Source organism: Cervus canadensis, chromosome 5 (assembly GCF_019320065.1).
Source record: "Cervus canadensis isolate Bull #8, Minnesota chromosome 5, ASM1932006v1, whole genome shotgun sequence".
Classification (NCBI taxonomy): Eukaryota; Metazoa; Chordata; class Mammalia; order Artiodactyla; family Cervidae; genus Cervus; species Cervus canadensis.
In genome coordinates this window covers 43,985,708-44,009,055 of record NC_057390.1, presented here as the reverse complement: position 1 = coordinate 44,009,055, position 23,348 = coordinate 43,985,708, and the positions used below count along the sequence as shown (strand labels likewise).

Sequence of the window (23,348 nt, the reverse complement as noted above, 5' to 3'; positions counted from 1 at the left end):
TGAGGTGATGCCGAGGCAGATGCTCGACAGGCGTCTATCAGGGAGAAGGAGGTATTCCACAGTCCTTTAAGCAACAAAACACTTTCTTACAAAAATTTTTCATTAAAGATAAAACTATATCATTTACCTAGGTCTCTGCAAAAAAACATTACTATTTAGTAATGGAACTATCTATAGATGATATTTTTTTTAATCGAGAAAATAACTGGAAACATCAATGGACTCATTACCCATACTGAATAATTTAACAGTTTCTCATGATGATCTCAGAGTTCTCCTGACATTTTTTTCTAAAGAAATAAAGTGTCACTGATACCCAGCTAAAGTACCCAATCTCAACCATCCATTTCCCCACCTTCTCAGAAGTAATTATTGTCCCAATGTGTTATTTATCATGCCTCTTCATGTTTCTGTACTCATTACATATAAACTGTTATTATCCACAATTTATAGACTCAATTTGAGTGTTTTCTCCAACTTTTTATTATTTAGAAAAACTCCAAATTTACAAGAGAATAGTAGAAGAAGAATGAAAATCCATTCCTCCTTCAACCAGGTTAATCATCATTACCATGTTTTCAAATTTTGCTTTATGTTTACCTTCCTCTGAATATATGTGGGTGTGAGGATATCATGACACCTTATCCTCTGTTGGCAAAGTGATGTCTCTGTTTTATGGTTCTACAATACCATGAAAGCCAGTGAAAAATTCATTTTATGTTGGTCCTAGTCAAAACTAAGATTTGTAGAACTGATCCTGAGTCATCAGAAACAAAATGAAACAAAAAAGATTCTGTCTTCACTATTTAAGAAGTTAGAGGAGTGTAGGATGCCTTTTAGAAAATTGCCATCAAAAATTGGCTAAAGCTAATATTATTGTCTTGAAAAATAAGCATTTATTGTCTAGAAAACCAAATTCCTTAAGGAATAAAAGACATATATACGTGAATTTTTTTACCTCACAAATACACAGTGAACACCTCTCGGGTACACTTCTAGGCATGGGGAGAGAAGAACGCCATTTCTGATAGGAAGGCATTAATGATCTGATGAAGGAGACAAATAAGAAAACAATGATTTTAATATAAACTGACTGGTGCTATTTGATGCTAGTATAGGCAATGGTGGAGAGGGGTACAGAAGTCAATAACCATCAAGAATAGGAAATTCATTATGCTTGCCAGTGGAAGGGATGGGGCGGAGGGTGGGAAGGGATAGTTAGGGAGTTTGGGATGGACATGTACACTCTGCTATATTTAAAATGAATAACCAACAAAGACCAACTGTATAGCACAGGGAACTCTGTTCAATGTTATGTGGTGGCCTGGATGGGAGGCCAGTTTAGGGGAGAATGGATACATGTATATGTATGGCTGAGTCCCTTCGCTATTCATCTGAAACTATCCTAACATCACAACATTGTTCATCAGCTGTACCCAATACAAAATAAAAACTTAAAAAAAAAAAAAGAATAGGAAGTTCACTGGCTTAGCTGGCCCTGTCATTTATGAACATTTATTGCTGAGTGAATATGCCCCTAATGCATCAGCTTGTTCTAAGATAATGTCAAGTGTCTGGAAGTAGTTAGGGAAGAAGGTGTCTACATGAGTCACAAGATTCACCTTCTGAATGAAAACGGTTAGCCTCTGAAAACGGCTGGTGAATCCCCAGCATTCTCTAGGGACAACAGGGCCACTAAGAAGGCAGGTCTCTCCCCTCCCCTCCCCAGGGTGTTCCTGTCATTGGAATGGCAGCAAGCTCAGGGGACCTTGGTTATAACTAGAACTGATACTTAGTATTCTCCTGCAGGGCTCGGCTCACACACCTCCTTATCAGGGCCCCCTTCACCCCTCCAAGCCTGAGCCGCTCCTATTACACATATTCCAGGTGATGTTTCACTCTGCTTTATGGTAAGGACTAGTCTTCCTGTTTGTCCCCCCTGCCTTTCAAGGTCCCATGGGCTGGGACCCTATCAGATTCTACTTGGTAACCCCAGAAGGTGTTCTGTAATTGTTAAATGGATGCATGGATGCACGCACACCAGGCATTCTTCCAAGGCAGGCGGGGAGCAAGGGGGCTGATAATGTTGGCCTGATTAATTTCACCACATGTACACGTTCTAGAAGCAGAAGAAAGCATGGAAAATGTTTGTGGGCTGGTATGTTTGTTTTGATTTGTTTTATTCTCTGAGGCAGAGTGAAGAGGGTAAAAACGCAGAGTTAACATCACTAACCACTCACTGGAAGTCGTTTGGAATCCATCATTTCCGAAAACTCAAAGCACAGCAGGACGCGAGGTTCCCAGATGGCAAGTGGGCTGGCGGGTCTTCACGGGCAACGGAAACGGGCAAATTGCATTTTGCACAGTCACATACCTTCCCAACGGATCCCCACTAGGATTTCCGCACCAGTCAAGTAATCCAAGGGCGGGAGCAGGGTGGTGGCGGGTGGAGGGAGGGGTGAGAGGAGTTGGGGTGGATGCGGGTGGTGGCAGGAGATAAAGGTGCCTGGAGACCTGTGTGAGGGGAAGGCTGGGCAGAGAGGGCTCCAACTTGTCCATACTTTTTAGTTTCCTTTCATCCCTGTTTGAATAAAGTCTGCATTCCTTTTCTCCGAGGACAGCCCCACTCCCCATCCAGCACAGCCCTGAATATGATGGAGCCCCTCAGGCCAAGCCCGGCAAGGAAGCTGAACCCCGGCCAGCGTGAACACAAGAAAAAGAAAGGCAGATTGTCCCCCTGGCCTGGCTCAAGCGGTCCATTCTCTTCCTAGGCCTCCAAACCCTAATTTGACCACAAAAACCTGGCCTCTGGTGTTTCTGTTATGAGTATCGAATTCCTTCGGCTGAACTTGGCTGTTCACTGCCTGAACAAATTACATTAACAATACAGAGAAATGTATACAGGGCCTTAAAAACACTGCTGAGCAGGGACCAAAACAAAGACGGCGGTGTCCTAGCAACAAACTTCACCCCCCCCTGCCAGGGACTGTGGGCCCTGGAACTCCGCTCTTCTCTGCAAACAATTAGGGACAGAGAAGTCACAATTACAGATGGGATTTACAGCCAGGGGAGCAATCTATAAATCACCAGGCTCCCACCCCCAGCCATTCCCAGCCAGATAATCAGAGCCAGATGTTCGCCACAGCTGCTTCAACGTGGGTACAAGGCTGTCCAACTTGAGCACGCTCCTCCTCTGAGAACCGGCAGAGGCTCCAGCCAGAGAATCCAGCCAAGCCAGAGGGGGCCTTCGCGCCCTGGAGCCAGCCCAACTGTATGAAAAGCTGGGTCGTGTGGGAACTGTCTGTTAGGAGCCGCTGCAGAGGTGCCCGGTGCTCTCGCTGGTGAGCCTGTGGCTTCCTGAGTTCTCCAGAACTTTGCACAGTTTGGTGACAGTGGCGACGAAAACAATCATCACCAGCAGCATTAACATTCATTATCACTTGTGAAGTACTGAGCACCCGGTGGGTCCTTTATAGGTCCTCCCTCACTGAAGAACGCTCTTAGATCAGCAGAGACCAAGAAACTGAGCCTCAGAGAGGGGACAACGATTTTCTAGAAGGTTCCAGGGCTGGTAAGAGGCAAAATAGCAACTCCACAGCTGAGTCAGCTTGAAACCGACGCCCCAACCATCTCATTAAATTGTGCAGTGATGGAGACTCTGATTCAGGAGGAGGGGCTGGTAGTTTTCAAATTATTCTCTCGACTATCAACATAGAAGAGACTTGTCATGATTTTATTCCTCCAAAGTGGCTGGCGTTTTAAAATTTCTAGATTGAACCAAGTCAAACTATGAAGACTCGGGGCCATGGAACAACAAACTCCAAGTGTGGTAAAAGCTAGGCTATTCAAATGTTGCCAAGGTACTTTTCTCTATAGCCCTCCTTTTTAATGCATGTCTAAATTTTTTAAAACTTATTTATTGAGATAACATGCATGCAGTTATATGATATGCACACATCTTAAATGTACAGCTCAATTAATTTTTACATCTGTATAAACCCGTGTCACCGCCACCAGATCAAATTATGGAACATTCTAGAACCCATTCTGGAAGGTTCTCACATGTCCCCTCCCAGCCAATATTCCTCTGCCCCCAAGATAGCAAGTGTTCTAATCTTTATCACTATAGAGTTTTGCTTGATTTTGAGTATACGGATTCACATAGTATGTCTTTGATGTAAAGACATGTCTTCTGTGCAGTTTTAGTTATTCTCTGGGTCAAACCCAGGTTCCCAATTCAAAACTATCAATAGTCAAAATCTGAGGTTACATGATGAGTGCTCTCCACTATACCAGCTGTGCAAGCCAATTCCATGACACTTGAAATTCCTCTTTCTACTGCCCTGTTGGTGGTGTCTAAGATGCCCTGTCCTCAAGGGGTGGACCAGCCCCTGGCCATTTGTCTTCGGGCACTGCTGGTAACTGAATCTGGTAGTTAACAGGCTGTGTTTACTCCACTTGTCACCCTTCATCCTTCACCCGGTGACAGCCAACATCTTTCACCCCTCAGGAAATGCAGGAGGAAAGGGAGGATGTGGCTGGGGGCTCTCAAGGCGAGGAGCAGGATTACCCAGTCGGAATGTCTGGGCTCTGAGTGCCCTCCACTTTGAGCTGTTCCTCACTGTCTCACTAGTCCAGAAGGTCCTGGATTGGTGGAGGGAGGGGGAGGGACAGAGCGGGGCAGTTTCCCACCTGGGCAGGAGGAGGTGCCCATTCACCAACCATGCACATGGGCCCCATGCAGGTGTGGGCCTCCCACTTAGAAACCTGGGCAGGAAAGCTAGGCAGGGTGAGCGTGGGGGTGGAGGTGATGCAACAAATGCCAGCGCAACCGGAAGGCGCCCTGAACACAGTGCTGAGGGGCAGGATTTTCTTCTGCTGGCATTCTCCCCAGAGTCTTGACCTTGGCCCAAAGCACAGGGGTCCTCACCTTAACTCCTTGGCACTGCTCCAATTTCACTTCCCAGGGTGCTTATTTTTAGCTACTCGGAGCACCTGTTTATTTCCATGACTGCTTTAAAACTCTAAATCTGTGGGCATATTATGACACAGGACACTTCCAAAGGAGCTCGTGCTACCAGCCGGAAGTGGCAGATCCTCAGGAATTCATACTCTCATCCGAGTGTTTATGGCTGACACATAAAGACAGTGGCCTAACTTCCAAATAGAACTGTGGAGCACAGAATGCCACGAAGGATATTTTGGGGTATGACTTCTACATGCAACAAATAATTGAAGAGATGGAAATAGCCAAATTATAGCACTCCTTTTTTTTTTTTTTTTCTTGGTGGCACCAGGCAGTTTGTTGGGATCTTAGTTCCCCAACCAGGGATGGAACCTGGGCCCCTAACAGTGGAAACATGGACCCCTAAACAATGGACTGCCAGGGAATTCCCTTATAGTATATTCTTGACTTGTAGGCTTATATCTGATTATCTGTGATGAGGACTGCTAGGGAATGTCAGAATTTTAAACTGTCACAAACACAGGCCACTCCCAAGTTCAGCATTTTGAATGCAGTGGAAACAGCAACCCATTCCAGTACCCTTGCCTAGAAAAATCCCATGGACAGAGGAACCTGGTGCAGGCTACTGTCCATGGGGTCGCAAAGAGTCGGACACAACTTAGCGACTTCACCTTCTTTCTTCTGTGACAGCACTCTGGTCCTAAAAGGAGCAGGGGCCCATTGCCACACCCTGTCCTAAAAGCTCTCCCTGGCCCCTGGCACGTAGAAAAACTGGAAGTTTCCCATTTGAGGCATTTCCTGAGCTCCCCAGTCTCAGCCTATACAACTACATTCTGCCTCACCACCTACTCCACCCCACCAATTGCCAGAACTCCTCCTGGAATCAAACAGATTCTCAGGCTGGTAGATGAGATTTGTCCTGTTCTAGTTCTGGGGTTTCCTAAAGGTTTTCTATTTCCTAATCCGGTAACTGACACGGGTGTGAGACTTGGACCAGAAAGAAAGCTGAGCACCGAAAAATTGATGTTTTCAAACTGTGGTGCTGGAGAAGACTCTTGAGGGTCCCTTGGACTGCAAGGAGATCAAACCAGTCCATCCTAAAGGAAATCAGTCCTGAATATTCATTGGAAGGACTGATGCTGAAGCTTAAGCTCCCATACTTTGGCCACCTTATGAAAAGACCCTGATGCTGAGAAAGATTGAGGGCAGCAAGAGAACAGGGCAACAGGATGAAATGGTTGAATGGCATCATCAGCTCAATGGAGATGAGTTTGAGCAAACTCAGGGAGATAGTGAAGGACAGCGAAGCCTGCTGTACTGCAGCCCATGGGGTCGCAAAGTTAGACATGACCGAGCAACTGACAAAAACAACTGAAATGATTCTTCCCACACCTCTCTTGGGACCCCAACAGTAAACCCGAGCACAACAGTAAACCCTGCTGAGGGTGGTGTTGTCGTCCAGAGGGGGAGTGTCTGTGGCCAACCTGTGACTGAGCATATCATTCTCCAGGACCTGAGGGTACAGAGGTGCATCTGGCCCCAAACCTTGAACAAGGCACATGGAAGAAGGTGAGAAAACTCAGCAGATGGAAGGAAGGCTGAATGGTGGCTAAGTGGTAGAGAATATGCCTGCTAAGCAGGAGATTCGGGTTAGATTCCTGGGTCGGGAAGATCTCCTGGAGGAGGGCATGGCAACCCACTCCATGATTCTTGCCTGGAGAATCTCATGGACAGAGGAGCTTGGAGGGCCACAGTCTATAGAATCAGATAGGACTTAGCGACTGAACAACAACAGCAAAGCAATATGCACCTTCCTACCTCCAAGCTTTTACCCTTGCTGTTCCCCTGTCTGCTATCCTCTCCTCACTCTCCAAGCTCAGACTTGACTCAAAAGACAACTCAAAAAAAAAAAAAAAAAAGAAATCAAAACCCCAGACTGTGATGAGCTTTCCTTCCTTGGAACCACGGGTCAAACACATCAATGATTCCTAAGACCAGGCACAGGGTAGTCCTGATAATAACAAAAGCCACAATAATCACAGTCTGGTGTTTCCTGTGAGGTGGGCCCTGAGCCCAGGCCTTTCACATGAACTAAGCATTGAAGCCCACAGCAATCCTAGGAGGTGGACACTGCCACTGCCCAGACATTGAGAGGTCAGGTAAGCTGCTCCCGGTCATGCCAGTGCTAAGTGATGGTATTGTGCATGCTAAGTTGTCTCAGTCATGTCTGACTCTTTGCAACACCATGGACTGTAGCCCACCATGCTCCTCTGTCCATGGGATTCTCCAGGCAAGAATACTGTAGTGGGTTGCCGTGCCCTCCTCCAGGGGATCTTCCCGACCCAGGGATCAAACCCACGTCTTTTATGTCTTCTGCATTGGCAGGTGGGTTCTTTATCCCTAGTGCCACCTGGACAGCCCAAGCTAAGTGGTGGGGTCAGCGCTGAATCTGGCCTTGCTCTTGAAGCCCCAATACAACAAGGCTCTGCTGGAGGAGTAGGCATGGACCATTGGAGGGGGGCCGCCACCTGTTACCCTGCAGGAATCCGAGGCCAGCCCTGCTATGCCATGGATTTTTCAAAAAATTTTACATATTTTCAAACTTTGTAAAATCTCTGTTCTAGCCCCAAATTGCGTCTGAGATGGAACTGGGCCAGTGGGCAGAGGCCACGCCCACTGAGAACAACGCATCCTGCACCTGACCAGGCACGGCCCTGTGGCGTCTCGCCTTCTAGGCCTGAAATCCTCATTTCTGTGACTGTGGTTTCAGTTGGCACTTCCCTAATTTACAAGCTCAGTGAGGACAGAGAGCTGGGCTTAGAATTCATCATGTTTTGTGAAATCCTCCATAGCCTCTTGCCCTCTTGGGAAGAACAGGGGAGAGACTTGCCCTTATAGAAATCCTGCTAGGTGTCAAAGCTGTTCTAGAACTTTCCATGTAGCAGCTCATGTAGTCCTCACTTGTTGGGGTGGTACTATTGACCTAGCTTTTTTATTGTTTTTAAACAGAGGCAGATGGTGAATGGTTGAGGCGTTTGGTCTCTCACCTAAAGGCACAGGCATTAGAGACAGCCCCTTGCATGCTTCCCTCCAGCTCAGGGAACACTTGTAAATGACTGTTGATGTGTTCTATCTCCATGGTTCCGGCAAGGAAATCAATTCTTTTCTTTTTGACTGAGCTGTGCACAGCTGGTGGGATCCTAGTTCCCCAATCAGGGATGAAACCCACGCCCTTGGCAGTGAAAGCTCAGAGCCCTAACCACTGGACTGCCAAGGTTGTTGTCGTACAATCGCTAAGTTGTATCTGACTCTTTGTGACTCCATGGATTGCAGCACGCCAGGATTCCCTGTCCTTCACTATCTCCCAGAGTTGGCTCAAACTTATGTCCATTGAGTCGGTGATGACATCCGACCATCTCATCCTCTATTGCCCTCTTCTCCTCTTGCCCTCAGTCTCTCCCAGAATCAGGGTCTTTTCCAATGAGTTGGCTCTTTAAGTCAGGTGACCAGGGTATTGGACTGCCAGGGAATTCCCATCAATTTTTTTTTTAATACTACAACTAATTTTTTTTTCCATTTATTTTTATTAGTTGGAGGCTAATTACTTTAAATATTGTAGTGGTTTTTGCCATACATTGACATGAATCAGCCATGGATTTACATGTGTTCCCCATCCCAACCCCCTCTCCCACCTCCCTCCCCACTCCATCCCTCTGGGTCTTCCCAGTGCACTTGTCTCATGCATCCAACCTGGGCTGGTGATCTGTTTCACCCTTGATAATATACCTGTTTCGATGCTGTTTTCTCTAAACATCCCACCCTCGCCTTCTCCCACAGAGTCCAAAAAAAATATGGAACGCTTCACGAATTTGTGTGTCATCCTTGCACAGGGGCCATGCTAATCTTCTCTGTATCATTCCAATTTTAGTATATGTGCTGCCGAAGCGAGCATCCCATCAATTCTTAAATTAATTACTGAGGGGGCTGTTTATGTTCAAAAGGCTCGCAGTAAGAAATAAAGTACTCAGACTCCTGGATACCTAAATTCTCAGAGTTTGGGGGGCCATCCTGTCTGCCTTGAAGACTGAACACTGCTCTAGAGATAAAGGTTTATTCAGCAATATTACTCAGTAGTGTTTGCTAAACCCCTTGGTGGGTGGGGGTGAGGGGTCCCAAAGTGGAAAAGCAAGGTGTCTCAGGGGATAGACCCCTCACACTGTGTGGCCAGAGGCAGCCCAGAGCAGACAGAGCGTGGATCCTGGGTTCCATAGCTCATGCACCATGCAATCTGGGCCAGTCTCTGCCTCCTCCACGTTTCATTTTCCCACCTACAACAAAGGGATGATGAGGCTGGAACTAATAGTGCTCACTAACTCACGGCTGCTCTGAGGGTTAAATTAGTTGAAATCTGTGTTTATAGCCATAACTGACATGTGGCAAACCTCCAAAGTGGTGTTAGTATTTAGAATCCCACATCAAGACCACTGGTGGTCCAGTGGTCAAGAATCTGCTTTGCAACACAGGGGAATCGGGTTCAACACCTGGTCTCAGAAGATTCCACATGATGCAAGACAACTAAGCCCATGCGCCACAACTATTGAGCCCTAGAGCCCATAAGCTGCAACTACTGAGTCTGTGCTCTGCAACAAGAGACGCCACACCAATGAGAAGCCAGTGCACTGCAACTAGAGAGCAGTCTCTGCTCACTGCAACAAGAGAAAGCCTTCAGGCAACAGCAAAGACCAAGCACAGCCAAAAATAAATACTTAAATATAAATGTATACAGAACCCTATCAAGGCACCTCTGCCATCCTCCATGGAAGGGACAGGTCCTAACAGACTCGGTCAAAGAGTCAGGAAGAGCCTGGATCAACCCAGCCCTTCCGCACTGCCGTTAGATGCTCCCTTGGGCAGTCTAGAGAGAACTTTCTCCTCTGGATGGGTCTCAGCTGGGTCTCATTGTTTATAGCAGGTTTTGCTTCAGTCTTCTTGGGTTTTCCAGGTAGATGATTTGCAAACAGGGATCGTTTTACCTACCATCTTTATTGTCATGGCTACTCTGTCAATGCAACCCCTCTCCATTCCTAGCTCTTCACATTTGTCATTTATTCAAAGGACAAAGCCCTACTTAGCAATGACCTGGGGTCACTGCTAGAGATGATTGCCAAGGGCAGAAATTGGAGGGCTCAGTAAGGGGCTGGCTGCAGCTGCGCTAGGTCGAAGGTTGCCCCAGCAGGGTGGGCAGCTCCTGAGAGAAGTAGGAATTCAACCCCTGAATGAGGACACTCAGGGCTTGTGGAGTAGGGGATAGGCAGGAAGGGAACCTCTCAGAGGGCAGAGGAGAGCCAGAGCTGCGGTCACCATAGGACCCAATAATGGTCCTGTGGCTGGGAGTGTCCCCTACCGGACCGGACAAAGGGCTAGGACCCAAAGCGCTGCTGAATCAGCACTGACCTGTGAAGGTTACACCCTGTCCCCACAGACACCACCTAGGAAAAGGTCTTCTAGATGATCTCTCCCTCCAGGATTTTAGGTATATGGAGATGGAAATGCCTTTAAAAAAAAAAGAAAGAGACACCCATGTCTCAAGTGGGAGATCTCATTAAAGAAGGTAAACAAAAAACCCGAAACAAACAAACAAAAAAAAGAAAGTAAACAGTTTCCTAACTCTCTAACAATCTTACTGGGACTGTCCAGGTGGTCCAGTGGTAAGACTTTGTGCTTCCACTGCAGGGGGCGTGGGTTCGATCCCTGGTTGGGGAACTAAGATCCTGCAAGCTGAATAATGTGACCAAAACAAAAACAAACACACATACACCCACACACACATACAAAACCCCCAAAACCAATCTCACTGATTTCCATGTCTAGGCCCACCCCAGGTTTACTAACCTTCCAGGACTGGACATATAGGTCATATATGTGACGGGAATCGTCTCATAATTTGGAAACGGAACAGTTGCAGCAGCAGGTTTCTGTGCAAAGGTGTTCTTCGCATCACTGAGACCCTGTGTCAGCCCTGGAGATGGCCCTTCCATCTCAGTGCTATATCTTCTACTTCTTGGGATGGCCCAGGAATCTGCATTTCAACAAACACCCAGGGTGCTTCTGGAGCAAAGGTCAGGACCACACTATGAGAATCACTGTTCTGGGAGTTCTGCAGGCTCAGAGCCCCTAACCATGTACATCCCTACTCCCTCCTCTGACCCAGGGGGCCCTCCCAGACATTCAACTGTGAGCAGCTCCCTTTGGAGCTCCCAGTCAGTGGACACACCACAGGAAAAGAAGCAGGCTGACCAGTGACTCCAGACATTGCATCTCCCATCCCCAATTTTGGAGGATGGATAGGGCTACAGAACATCCAACGAAGCTCTCCCAGCTCATTCAAGTGCCAACTAGTTTCACGTGCACCTGTGGTCACGGCCTCAAGCAAAGGAAGGAGATGTCCCATGGGTTTCTGTGCCTTTGTGGGTCCTACACTGGGGTCCCCAAATCACCATGCTCCTCTGGGTTGCTGCCTGGGGACTGACTTCCTTATTCACCCTCAGGCCCTTCCCAGGGGCCTTGGATGTACATATTCCTCTGTCCCACTTGGAGAAAACTCTCCTAACCAGAGCACCCTCTTCACCTGTTCACCCTGTGGCACCTTTTAGATGAAGAGAAATATTTAACCCTGTTTTTCAATGACTCCTGTAAAACCTATGACAGATGTGGATGAAAAAGAAATCGATGACATACAAATGGGGTTGAACCTGCCAAGCTCAGAATATTTTGAAAAGAATAATCTTTAGCAATCTCTTATTAATTTCATATTGACTCCCATGGGGAAGAAAAAAATTCATTTTTTAAATAATCTATCACTTCCTCAAGATAATAAAAAATGAACTGAAGATAGCAAAAATGTAGCCTATAAACATTTTTTTTTCTTCCTGGAATTGTCCCTTACACACACAAAAAAGGGAGTTCCAAGCATTCCAGAATCTTTCCCTCTGTATTAGCAGGGGATTGGTTCATGATCCACATCCGTGGATGGTTGAGTCCTTTATAAGAAACAGCGTTGAATTTGCAGATAACCTAGGCACATCCTACTGTATCCTTTAGACCATGCCTAGATTACTTATAATACCCAATACAAGGTAAATGCTATATACAAAGCTGTCACTGTGTGATAAATTCAAGTTTTCCTTGTTAGGGCTTTCTGGAATTTTTTCCCTGAATATTTTAACCTGCAGTTGGTCAAACTGGTGATTTGAAAGCCGCAGATATGGAAGGCAAACTATTTGGCCCCAGATATGTGGGAAAACTAAAACTGCATGTGTGACAGATAAATGCATATCTAGAAATCACTCTGAAAACATGCTATGGTAAGAATTTAGCTTTTCAACCACTAAAGAGATATGGCTCACCCCCTCACTTCCTTCGGCCATCCCTGCTATCTCAAACAGTAAAGAATCTGCCTGCAATGCAGGAGATTTGGATTCAATCCCTGAGTCAGGAAGTCCCTGGAGAAGGGAATGGGTATGCATTCTAGTATTCTTGCCTGGAGAATTCCATGGACAGAGAAGCCTGGCAGGCTACAGTCCGTGGGGTGGCAAAGAATCAGACATGACTGAGCGAATAACACACTTTCACCTCCTCCAGGTCTCTGCTTAAAAGTCACGTCTGTGAGGCATTTCCTAGCATCATACAACAGCATCCCAACCTTTACTCTCAGTTTCTTGCTCTCTTCTCTTTTCCTCATCAATACCTAACACACTGTTTATTTATTCAGTCTCTCTTTCAACCAGAAGGTAAGCAACTTAAAAGCTGACAGTTTCTTCCCTGCTATATACCCAGTACCTTGAAAGTGCCTGACAGGTCAATGTACCCAGTGAAGGACCCCGTCCATCTGCCCATCCGTCCATATGAGTGTGTATATGCATGCAGATAAGTCACTTCAGTCGTGTTTGACTCTTTGCGACCCCAGGAACTGTAGCCTGCCAGGCTTATCTGTCCATGGGATTCTCCAGGCAAGAATACTGGAGTGGATTGCCATGCCCTCCTCCAGGGGATCTTCCCGCCCCACGGATTGAACCGGAGTCTCTTATGTCTCCCACATAGCACCATCTGGGAAGCCCATAAATGAGTACTAAAATTCATTATCAAAATATGGGCTGAAATCCCCATTTGTTTCTATATCAGTGAAGGTGCTTCTGAAATGTTTGAGAAAAACTTGGAATGAGGAGTAATGTAGCTAAACTTTTTTTGGTGATAGATTACCACCCTTTACACCATCGTTCAGAATGATGTTTCTGGCTGGAGAGTCAAGTCCACATTCCGCTTTGAGGGACTGGATTTCAAGTGCTCAGACTTAAAGACTGGATTTTCTTTGTTACTAGGGCAAAATATCTTGTATTGTTGTTGTTTCCTGGGATTTATTTTCTCCTCCTAAAATTACAATACAATTTTCTGTTGCATAAGATGAACGAGAATCTCCTTATTAAACTATTAGCTCCTTGAAGGGAGGTATTAACTGTAGATTCACAGCACCAAGAAGAGCGGCTGGCCCAGAAAAGAGCCTTAAAGCAAGTTTAATGAGATCAAAGAACCTCAGTTTAAAGACTCTGCCTGGTCTGGTTTAGCACAAATCCTGTTCTCAATTCGGCGTCTGCCTCATGCTGTAGGATTTCAGGCTCTGGAACTGATTTTCCAGAAAATTAAATAAAATGATAACTTACAAACAGCATCCATTTTGAAGCCTGGGGTTAGCTTGGCAGTCAATCGGTAAGTGGCAGGGGTGACTGTTTTGTCCCTAAAATGCAGACAGAATCATGATTGTTCATGTAGCTTTTGCATTATCATTTTAAGTGTCCACCAGAATCTTGACTTGGCACACAACCCTAAACCCCACTAACACATTCTGTGGTCACATAGCCCCATAGGGTCAGGGAGGAATGCAGTCAGTCTGGTCAAAAACTAATGCAAAAGGTCTCAGTGATAAAAGGGCCACCAACAAGGCGAGTCAGTTTGGCGTGGGTGGGAGAAAGGGCACCAACGTTCCCACAAGCTGGAGGTAATCCCAACAGAGAGGTCACCCTCAGGCCATACACTCCCGTTTTACTACCATGGCCCTAGCCCCAGGACTCCCCGGCCAGAGTACCTGAGCCCAGCAGGAGGGATTTAATGCCCCTAGGGCTTTACCTTCAGTTGGAAATGTCCTTCTCTGTCAATGATAGAAGGTCAGTTGCAGACAGCATACTAAGAAAAGAAAGCCTCTAAGTAGGTGATTGGAAAAGGAAATGGCAACCCACTCCAGTACTCTTGCCTGGAAAATCCCATGGACAGAGGAGCCTGGTGGGCTATAATCCACAGGATCGCAGAGAGTCGGACATGACTTAGTGACTAAACAACAACATCAAAGTAGGTGATAGTCCTTATCGATGACTTATCAATCCCAGGATCCAACTAAAGTGCTAACATTTAATTTTTACATAATGTCCACTGTTTGATTCATGGATTGATTGACTGGGGCTTCCCAGGTGGTTCAGTGGTAAAGAATCCATGTGCCAATGCAGGAGACACGGGTTCTATCCCTGAGTCAGGAAGATCCCCGGGAGAAAGAAAAGGCAACCCACTCCAGTATTCTTGCTGGGAAATCCCATGGACAAGAAGCCTGGCAGGCCACAGTCCATGAGGTCACAAAAGAGTCAGACACAACATTTATTTATTGGCCGAACCACAAGGCGTTTGGGATCTTAGCTCCCCAACCAGTGATTGAACCTGTGCCCCCTGCCTTGGAAGCGGGGTCTTAACGCTGAATCATGAAGGAAGTGCCTCCACTGTTCTTAAAATCCGTTAGAGTTGGGAAGTCATTATACGAAAAATATCAAATAAAGGATGGGAGTTGACAAGCACTCCTGTCTGCTGCCCCCAAAGTCTTCTATCAATATATCCATTGCCCCTGAGTGCAGAGGCTCATGACAATTTATCTGGACAGGAATCTATCACTTCAAGACTAGAAATACTCAACCTTTGGTTGACAATCAGTTCTACAGATGTGTGGTATCTTTGCTGACAGAAAACAAAGACTGTCAATACACACCTTTCCCGCTGCCCTCAGCTCTAAGGCCAGCACTGTACTGAGAGGGAAATGGGCAGTAACCTTCCTGTAAGGGCCGGGGGCCATTGTCAGATATTGTTTTTAAAAACATCTTTCTTGTTTTTTTCAATTTACAAAAGCAATATATATATTATTATTATTTTAAAACAACCTGAAACATGACTCAAATTTAGAAAATGAAAAGTTCTCCAAACCCCATGAATTTCCAGGTAGTTTTCTATGCACAGATTAAAGAAGAAACCTAAAACATACTTTTAACAAAGATATTTTTTCTTTGTTATAAAGAAAACCAAAAAATGAGGTACGAATTCTGCCCATTGACTTAGTTTAAATTTAAAAAGTTGTTGAGAGTATGGAAAGTCATTGCCATGCTGTGAACAGAAGTATAATTTCTATTCACATGTCTATTTACAGAAAGTCTTTTTAGATGGCATTTTGGCCGAATTTATTAAAATTTAAAATGCACACATACCATTAGACCCAGTAAATTTGCTATCAGGAATCTGTTCTAGAGAAAGACTAACTTATGGGCACAAAGAGACATGTACAAGAGGTTTTTTCTTTCTTTTTTTTTTTTTTGAATGTTTATCAAAATGGGAATGGTTCCAAGGTAATCTTTACTGCGGAATGTAACACAGCAGCTAAGAAGAATGAGGTTGACCCATATGTACTGATCTGGAAAGGTCTCTGAGATACACTAAGTGGAACCACACACACACATGTTACTGAGTATGAATAATATGACTCTGTGTTAAAAAAAATTTATGAAATAATCATAGCAGCTACGTACAACTGGCCTTCCATATCCTCGAGTTTCATATCTCAGGAATTAGCCAATTGCAAAACAAAAATATCCCGAGGAAAAAATAAATTCCTGAAAGTTCCAGAAAGCAAACCTTGAATTTGCCATGCACCAGCCAATGTTATTTACACAGCATTAAAAAAAATTTTTTTTTTCTTCACCAAGCCACTCGGCATGCAGAATTTTAGTTCCCCGGTCAGGGACTGAACCCTTGCCCCCAGCAGTGGAAACATGGAGTTTCAACCACTGGCCAGGGAAGTCCCATACATAGTATTTACATTGTAGTAAGTATTATAAGTAATCTAGAAAGTATAAGTAATCTTTAAAGTATAAGGGAGGATGCACATGGGTTATACACAAATATTACAGGCATACCTTCAGAGATATTAAGGGTTCAGTTTGAGACCACTCAATAAATAAAGCAGATGATATAATAAAGCAAGTCACATGGATTTTTTGGTTTCCCAGTTCATAAAAGGTCCAGTTAAGTGTACAATAGCATTTTATCTATAAAAAAGTGTACATACCTAATTAAAAACCACTTTATTTGGCTTCCCTGGTGGTTCAGTGGTAAAGAATCCACCTGCCAATGCAGGAGACTCAGGTTCAATCCCTCGTCTAAAAAGATCCCATGGGCCTCAGAGCAACTAAGCCAGTGCATCACAACTATTGAGCCTGTGCCCCGGAGCCCAGGAGCTGCAACTACTGAGCCTATGCAGAGGCTGTGCTTTGCAAGAAGAGCAACAACTAGAGAGTGGCCCTGCTCTCTGCAACTAGAGAGAAGTCCGACAGCACCGAAGACCCAGCACAGCCGAAAAGACAACAACAACAAAATTTTATTGCTCATCATCTGAACCTCCAGGTTATAATCTTTTTGCAACAATAATATCAAAGAGCACTGATCACAGACCACCAAAACAAATATGCGAAAGTTCGAAATGCTGCTAGAATTACCAAAACATGACAGAGACATGAAGTGAACAAACGCTGTTGGAAAAAGGTCACCTGAAGACTTGCTTAATGCAGGGTTGCCACACACCTTCCATTTGCAAAAAACGAAATTTGTGAAAATTCTGCCAAGTGCAATAGATCAAAGCACAATAAAACAAGGTACGCCTGTATGCCATTTTATGTAAGGGACTCGTGCATCCTCCAAGTTTGTGATCCACAGTAGGAGATCCTGGAACAAACCTACCACAGATAACAGAGGAACAACTGTATGTATGTGTTCAAATCAGCCTGGAAGCCCAGAGTGTGGAGTAAAATGAAGCTAGAAAGAGAGAGAAAGGAAGAAGAGGTCAAGACATAATTTTATTTCCCTTGTATTGTCTGAATGTTTTACTACAATTAGCATGCACGACCCTCATGAGTGTAAAAACGAATGATGAGAACACTCCTGGTGGTCCAGTAGCTAAGACTCCATGCTCCCAAATGCAGAGGGCTCGGGTTTGATCCCAGGTCAGGGAACTAGATCCCACATGCTACAACTAAGATTCTGCATCCCAAAAATAAGACCTGGTACAGCCAAATAAATAAATAAATATTTTTACAAAAATCTATAAAAAATGATGAAACAAAATCTTTAATCCAGTTGATATACTTGATTTTAGCATGACGTAGGGATTTAGCTCCCCCTTCGAAGTCATCCTTTTCTATGTGCTTGAGCCTGTTTGAGTTCTTTAGTCCATTATCACATCATTATCACTTGCTGTGGTTTTACAGGACACTTCAACATCCTGTACAATACTTTAAAAAGTACCTTTTAATTTCTTTTAAATTTCTAACATTTTAATCCATTTGGAATTTTCTTTCATGAAATAATTTCCTATTTAGTCTTGAGTCTGATCTATCCGTAATATGCACTTGCATTTCAGTGACTCTGGGCTGTCTAGCTACTCAAGAATTAATATCTTCATTTCTTAAATGCTATTTATTTATTTTTATTTTTGGCTGCACTAGGTCCTCACTGCTTTGCTCAGGCTTTCTCTAGTTGCAGCGAGCAGGGGCTCTCTAGTTGCAATGAGCTGCTTTCTTATTGAAGTGGCTTCTCTTGTTGCAGGGCTTCCCTTGTGGCTCAGCTAGTAAAGAATCCACCTGCAATTCGAGAGACCTGGGTTCGATCCCTGGGTTGGGAAGATCCCCTTAAGAAGGGAAAGGCTACCCATTCCAGTATTCTGGCCTGGAGAATTCCATGGACTGTATGGTCCATGGGGTCGCAAAGAGTCGGACATGGCTAAGAGACTTTCACTTACACTTTCTCTTGTTTCAGATCATGTGCTCTTAGGGTGTGTGGGCTCAGTAGTTCAGGTGCATGGGCTTAGCTGCTCCAAGGCATGTGGGATCTTCCTGGACCAGGGATCAAACCCATGTCCCCTGCAATGGCAGGTGTATTCTTAACCACTGAACCACCAGGGAAGTCCCAGAATCAGTATCTTTAAACACATGATACTGAGTTAGTATCTCATCTGTGGTAGAGTGACTTGTAGTATTCTGGTCATTTTAGTTAATCTGATGTTAAGATGGACACAGTACCTGAGGCAGAGTGCTAGGTTTCAAATGTGAGAAATGCTATTGAAACTCACAGATCTTGGAGAATACACACTAACCTTTCATAAGAGTAAGGAAGGATTTTAGCTTTCTATAATATCCTAGGGTCCGTATTTGCCTCTCCGTTAAAATAACTCAGTATCTCAAGTTTCTTGCCACTACAGTAGGAGGCTGGAGCCCTCATGTCCTTTAGCCTGCTCTACTGTTCTAAGATTATCAAACTGCCTTGCACAGAGGGAAGCTGGAGCCCTAACTTTTGGGGATGATAAAAAACCTGCCTGTCTGCCTGCTAAGTCGCTTCAGTCGTGTCCAACTGTTTTTGACCCCCACAGACAGTAGCCTGTCAGGCTTCTCTGTCCATGGGATTCTCCAGACAAGAATACTGGAGTGGGTTGCCATGCCCTTCTCCATGGGATAAAAATCTACCCCTTACATTAACCAAAGACCTCAAATGTAAGAGCTAAAACAGTAAAACTCTTAGAGCATAGACATAACTTTTCATGACAGGATTAAATGATGGTTGTTTAGATATTACATACAAAGCACAAATGACAAAAGAAAAAAATAAATTATTGATGTTTAAAACTTCTGTTCCTCAAAGAATACTATCGAGAAAATGAAAAGACAACGCACAGAATGGGAAAAAAATATTTTCAACTCACAAGTCTAATGAGGATCTATTGTTTACAGTACATGGGCTTCCCAGGTGGTGCTAGTGATAAAGAATCCGCATGCCAATGTAGGGTACATAGGAGACACAGGTTCGATCCCTGATTTGGGAAATGGCATCCACTTCAGTATACTTGCCAGGAGACTCCTAAGAACAGAGGAGCCTGGCAGGCTACAGATCATGGGGTGGCAAAAAGTCAGACACGACTGAGAATCTGAGCCCATTTAGAATACATAAGAACTCTTATAACTCAATAATAAAAAGACAAATAATCCAATTTTAAAAGATCAAAGATTTGAACAGATATTTTTCTAAAGAAGACATGCCAGTGGCCAAGCAGCACATAAAAAGATGCTGAACAGCACTGGCCACAAGGAAAATATAAATCAAAACTATAATGAGATATCCACCCACACCCACTAAGGTGGCCATAATCAAAGGGACAGGCAGCAACAAGTGTTGGTGAGAATGCAGAGTCCTGGGATTCTTATACACTGCTGATGGCAATGTAAAACGGTAGACCCACTCTGGAAAACAGACTGGCATTTCCTCAAATTTTAAACAGAGAGCTGTCGTATGGCCCAGCAATTCCACTCCTAGGCACTGATACATACCCAAGATAATTAAAAACACACAAAACTTTATACACAAATATAACCCCAATGGAGTGGGTTGCCATGTCTTCCTCCAGGGGATCTTCCCAACCCAGGGATTGAATTCGAGTCTCCTTTGTCTCCTGCATTGCAGGTGGATTCTTACCCACTGAGCCATCAGGGAAGCCCTGCACAAATATAAGTATTCATAATTGTTGCTGTTCAGTCGCTAAGTTGTATCCGACTCTTTGACACCATGGACTACAGCACACCAGGCTTCCCTATCCCTCATGTCTCCCAGAGTTTGTTCAGATTCATGTCCAATGAGTTGGTAATACTATCTAACCATCAAGTCCTTTGCTGCCCTCTTCTCCTTTTGCCTTCAATCCCTCCAAGCATCAGGGTCTTTTCCAATGAGTTGACTGTTCACATTAGGTAACCAAAGTATTGGAGCCTCAGCTTCAGCATCAGTCCTTCCAATGAATGTTCAAAGTATTCATAATACTATTCAAAGTACAAAAACGTGGAAATAATCTAAATGTTCACCAACTGATGAATGGATAAACAAAATGGGGTATATTCCTCCAAAGGAATATTATTCGGCCATAAAAAAGGGAATGTACACTGATTTACATTGTAATATGAATAAACCTTGAAAACATTATGCTAAGTGGAAGAAGTCAGTTACAAAAGGTCACATGTTGTATGATTCCATTTATGCAAAATGTCCAGAATAGGCAGCTCCATACAAAGCAGATGAGTGGTTGCCAGAGGTTTGAGGGAGGAGAAAAGGGAGTGTTCACCCAGTTGAGTCCGATTCTTTGCGACCCCACAGACTGTAGCCAACCAGGCTTCTCTGTCCAAAGAATTCTCCAGGCAAGAATACTGGAGTGGATTGCCATTTCCTTCTCCCTCTCTGCCTTTGAGGGAGGAGACAAGGGAGAGTGACTACTAACGGGTTAGGTTTCTTTTTGGAGGGATGAAGATGGTCTGGAATTAGAGAGCGGTGATGGTTGCACAACTCTGTGAACATACTAAAACCACAAAATTTTTCACTTTAATAAAAGGGTGACTGGTATGGTATGTAAATTATATCTCAATAAAGTAAATAAATAGGATTTTCAAGTCATTAAAGGAATGAGAGAAAATATCTTGTACAATATTTCTGGAAATAAGCCTGAATCTTTACATCCAACTGTCATACCCCAAACAATGCTCCTCAATCTTGGCCACCCATGAGAATCACCCAGGGAACTTTTAAAAACACACCGATGCTTGGACCTTCTTCCCAGAGGTGGCGATTTAATTAGTCTGGGGTGGGGCCTAGGGACTGTTGGTTCTCAAAAGCTCCCCAGTTGATTCTAATGCGCAGACAGAACTCAGAACTGGCTGCCCTAGAATTTGAGCTTTCAAGAGTCCCTGGTGTTGGTTTAGATATCTGTTATTTAATCCTTTCTCATAAACATGAGACAAACAAAAAATTTAAATGGTTCACAGTTTCTGGCTTGTTAGAGCTGGGATTTTATTGTCTCTTCTACATTAAAAAAAAAAAAAAAAAGATCAGTAGGTTGCCATTTTACAGCCAGAATCTGAAGTACAATATGGCTAAGACACACACCGACGTCACCACAGTGAGCTGGGGTGGAGACTGAATTACAGCCGAGTCCCTGGGAACCTAACTTACTTCTTTTAGTAACTTGGATGGAACATACACTCGGCACCGGTATTGCTGGCCCAGGAGGATGGAGGATGGATGGATCCTCAGTCTGAGAAAACTGCAAATGCTCAAGTCCACCAACCGGACCTTCGGATTTGGTTAAATGGAGCCACTCCTCTGCCTCCCCCGACAACAAAGCCTTTTTCTTAAAAGGCTGGGAAGATGAGGCTATTTCACTTCCTCATCTCAGGTAAGCCACCTCTCAAGTGCTCATCTACCTAGAACACTGCTTGTCTGATTTTCATTTTTTCCCTAAGCTGGTGAAACCCACGTCAGGTCTGCTTTAGGCTGTTTAGAAACCCCAAAGCTGTTTCCAATTGGCAACGTCACGGCCAGTGTGTGCTGTTCATTAGTCTATTTGTGTGAGGCTATCCGGGACCCTATCCAGCCCCCACCTGTGGGAAATTCTTCCCTGATTCGAGAACCCACCAGGCACCCCTGAGACCAGGAACGAGGCGGCCGCCTCCACCTCCCCTATGCTCTAAACCGACACACACACAGTGGCTGTCTGGGTTCTGATCTTGCTGAGGAAGCTCTCGATGATTCTCTGGGCCTTCTTTCTCTCTCACTGAGCTGTTTTATAAGTTGAATGCTAATCTGGGTTTCTTCACAATGTCGCCTTTGACGAAAAGCTAATAAAACCCCAAACGGGAAATCCAGGAGTCATGGAGATGCCACGTGACTGTAACCTAAGGTTGCTGGTCAACTTGATTGGGTTTTTGAGCTTGTACACCATCTGGGGGCCTCAGTTCCCCCATCCACCTTTGTTCAAATAAAGAAGATCTTTGTCTTTCCTTGCAGCAAATAAGGGGCCTGAACCTTTCTAAGGAGTCCTGCAGATCCAGGACCACTGCACGCCCCTCTCTAGACCTGTGACCCCACCAGGGCTCTGGGCAGAGGTCCCCAGCTCTGCCCACCTGAGCAGCCGCGTCCACAAGAGCCAGAGGGACCCCCTGCCCCAAAGCTGGCCACTCCACACAACCATGAAGCTGCCAAACATGCAGGGAAGGAAACCTTTTGGTTAAGGAATGCAAATCCTCTACATGAAAACCAGATGAGTCAGTGAGAAGGATAAGTGTGTTTTTCTGTGTCCTGACATCCATGGTTATAAGGTTGGGCACTGTCTTCTATCAGTCACATCACCTAGTAATTTATTTCTTGTTTTTAATGGAAGAGTGTTGAGAAAAACCTTGATTTTCACAGATAAGTGGTAGCAAATGCTAATAGGCTTTTAGGAGACTGCTCTCGGACCTTAAAAAGGTCTTTACTTAAACCAGTGTTTCTCAGCCTTTCTTTCATTATTGCCCACCCCGCTAAGGAGCTGTGGTGGACATTTCTGTCTCACTGTGCCCTTCCCTCTTCCATGAAACACTGGGCATCTGTTTACATGCAGTGACCCTTTGGAGGGCCATGCGCCATTGCCATCGCTAAATTTTCTTCATCTCCTCGGGGATAATACCTTTCTGGTTGAGAAGGCATGAGTTCAATGGATCCAAGTCTCTTTTTAAAAAAAAAAAAACATATTTATTCATTCTTTCATTTATTTTATTATTTATTTGGCTGTGGCAGGTCCTAGTTGGGGCACATGGACTCTCTAGTTGTGGTGTGTGGTCTCCAGAGCACATGGGCAAGCGAGAGAGCTTAGCTCCTTCGCAGTCTGTGGGATCTTAGTTCCCTGACCCGGGATCGAACATGCATCCCCTGCATTGCAAGGCAGATTCTTGACTACAGAACTACCAGAGAAGTCCCTGGATCCAAATCTTGAAATAATGATAGAAAGTTTTTGTTCCAAAGAGTCATTAAAGCAATAATATTAGAAACAACAATGGAAAATTCTCATGTGGTATTTATTATTTGTCAGATGCTGTTCTAAGTGCATATATGTATATAAACTTGTTTAAAAGCCTTGTGATATCATTACTATCACCCTTATATTTTGGTGGTGCAGCTTATG

At 44.6% G+C, this 23,348-nt stretch overlaps 1 protein-coding gene and 1 non-coding gene across 3 annotated transcripts in view; both read right to left on the bottom strand.

Moving 5' to 3' along the window:
- TCF7L1 (transcription factor 7 like 1) overlaps nucleotides 1–23,348 on the bottom strand; it is a 187,018-nt gene that overhangs the window by 91,207 nt on the left and 72,463 nt on the right. The window lies entirely within an intron of this gene.
- On the bottom strand, nucleotides 8,812–8,918 carry LOC122442722. The gene has a single exon (XR_006269718.1). It is a non-coding gene; the product is annotated as a U6 spliceosomal RNA (small nuclear RNA).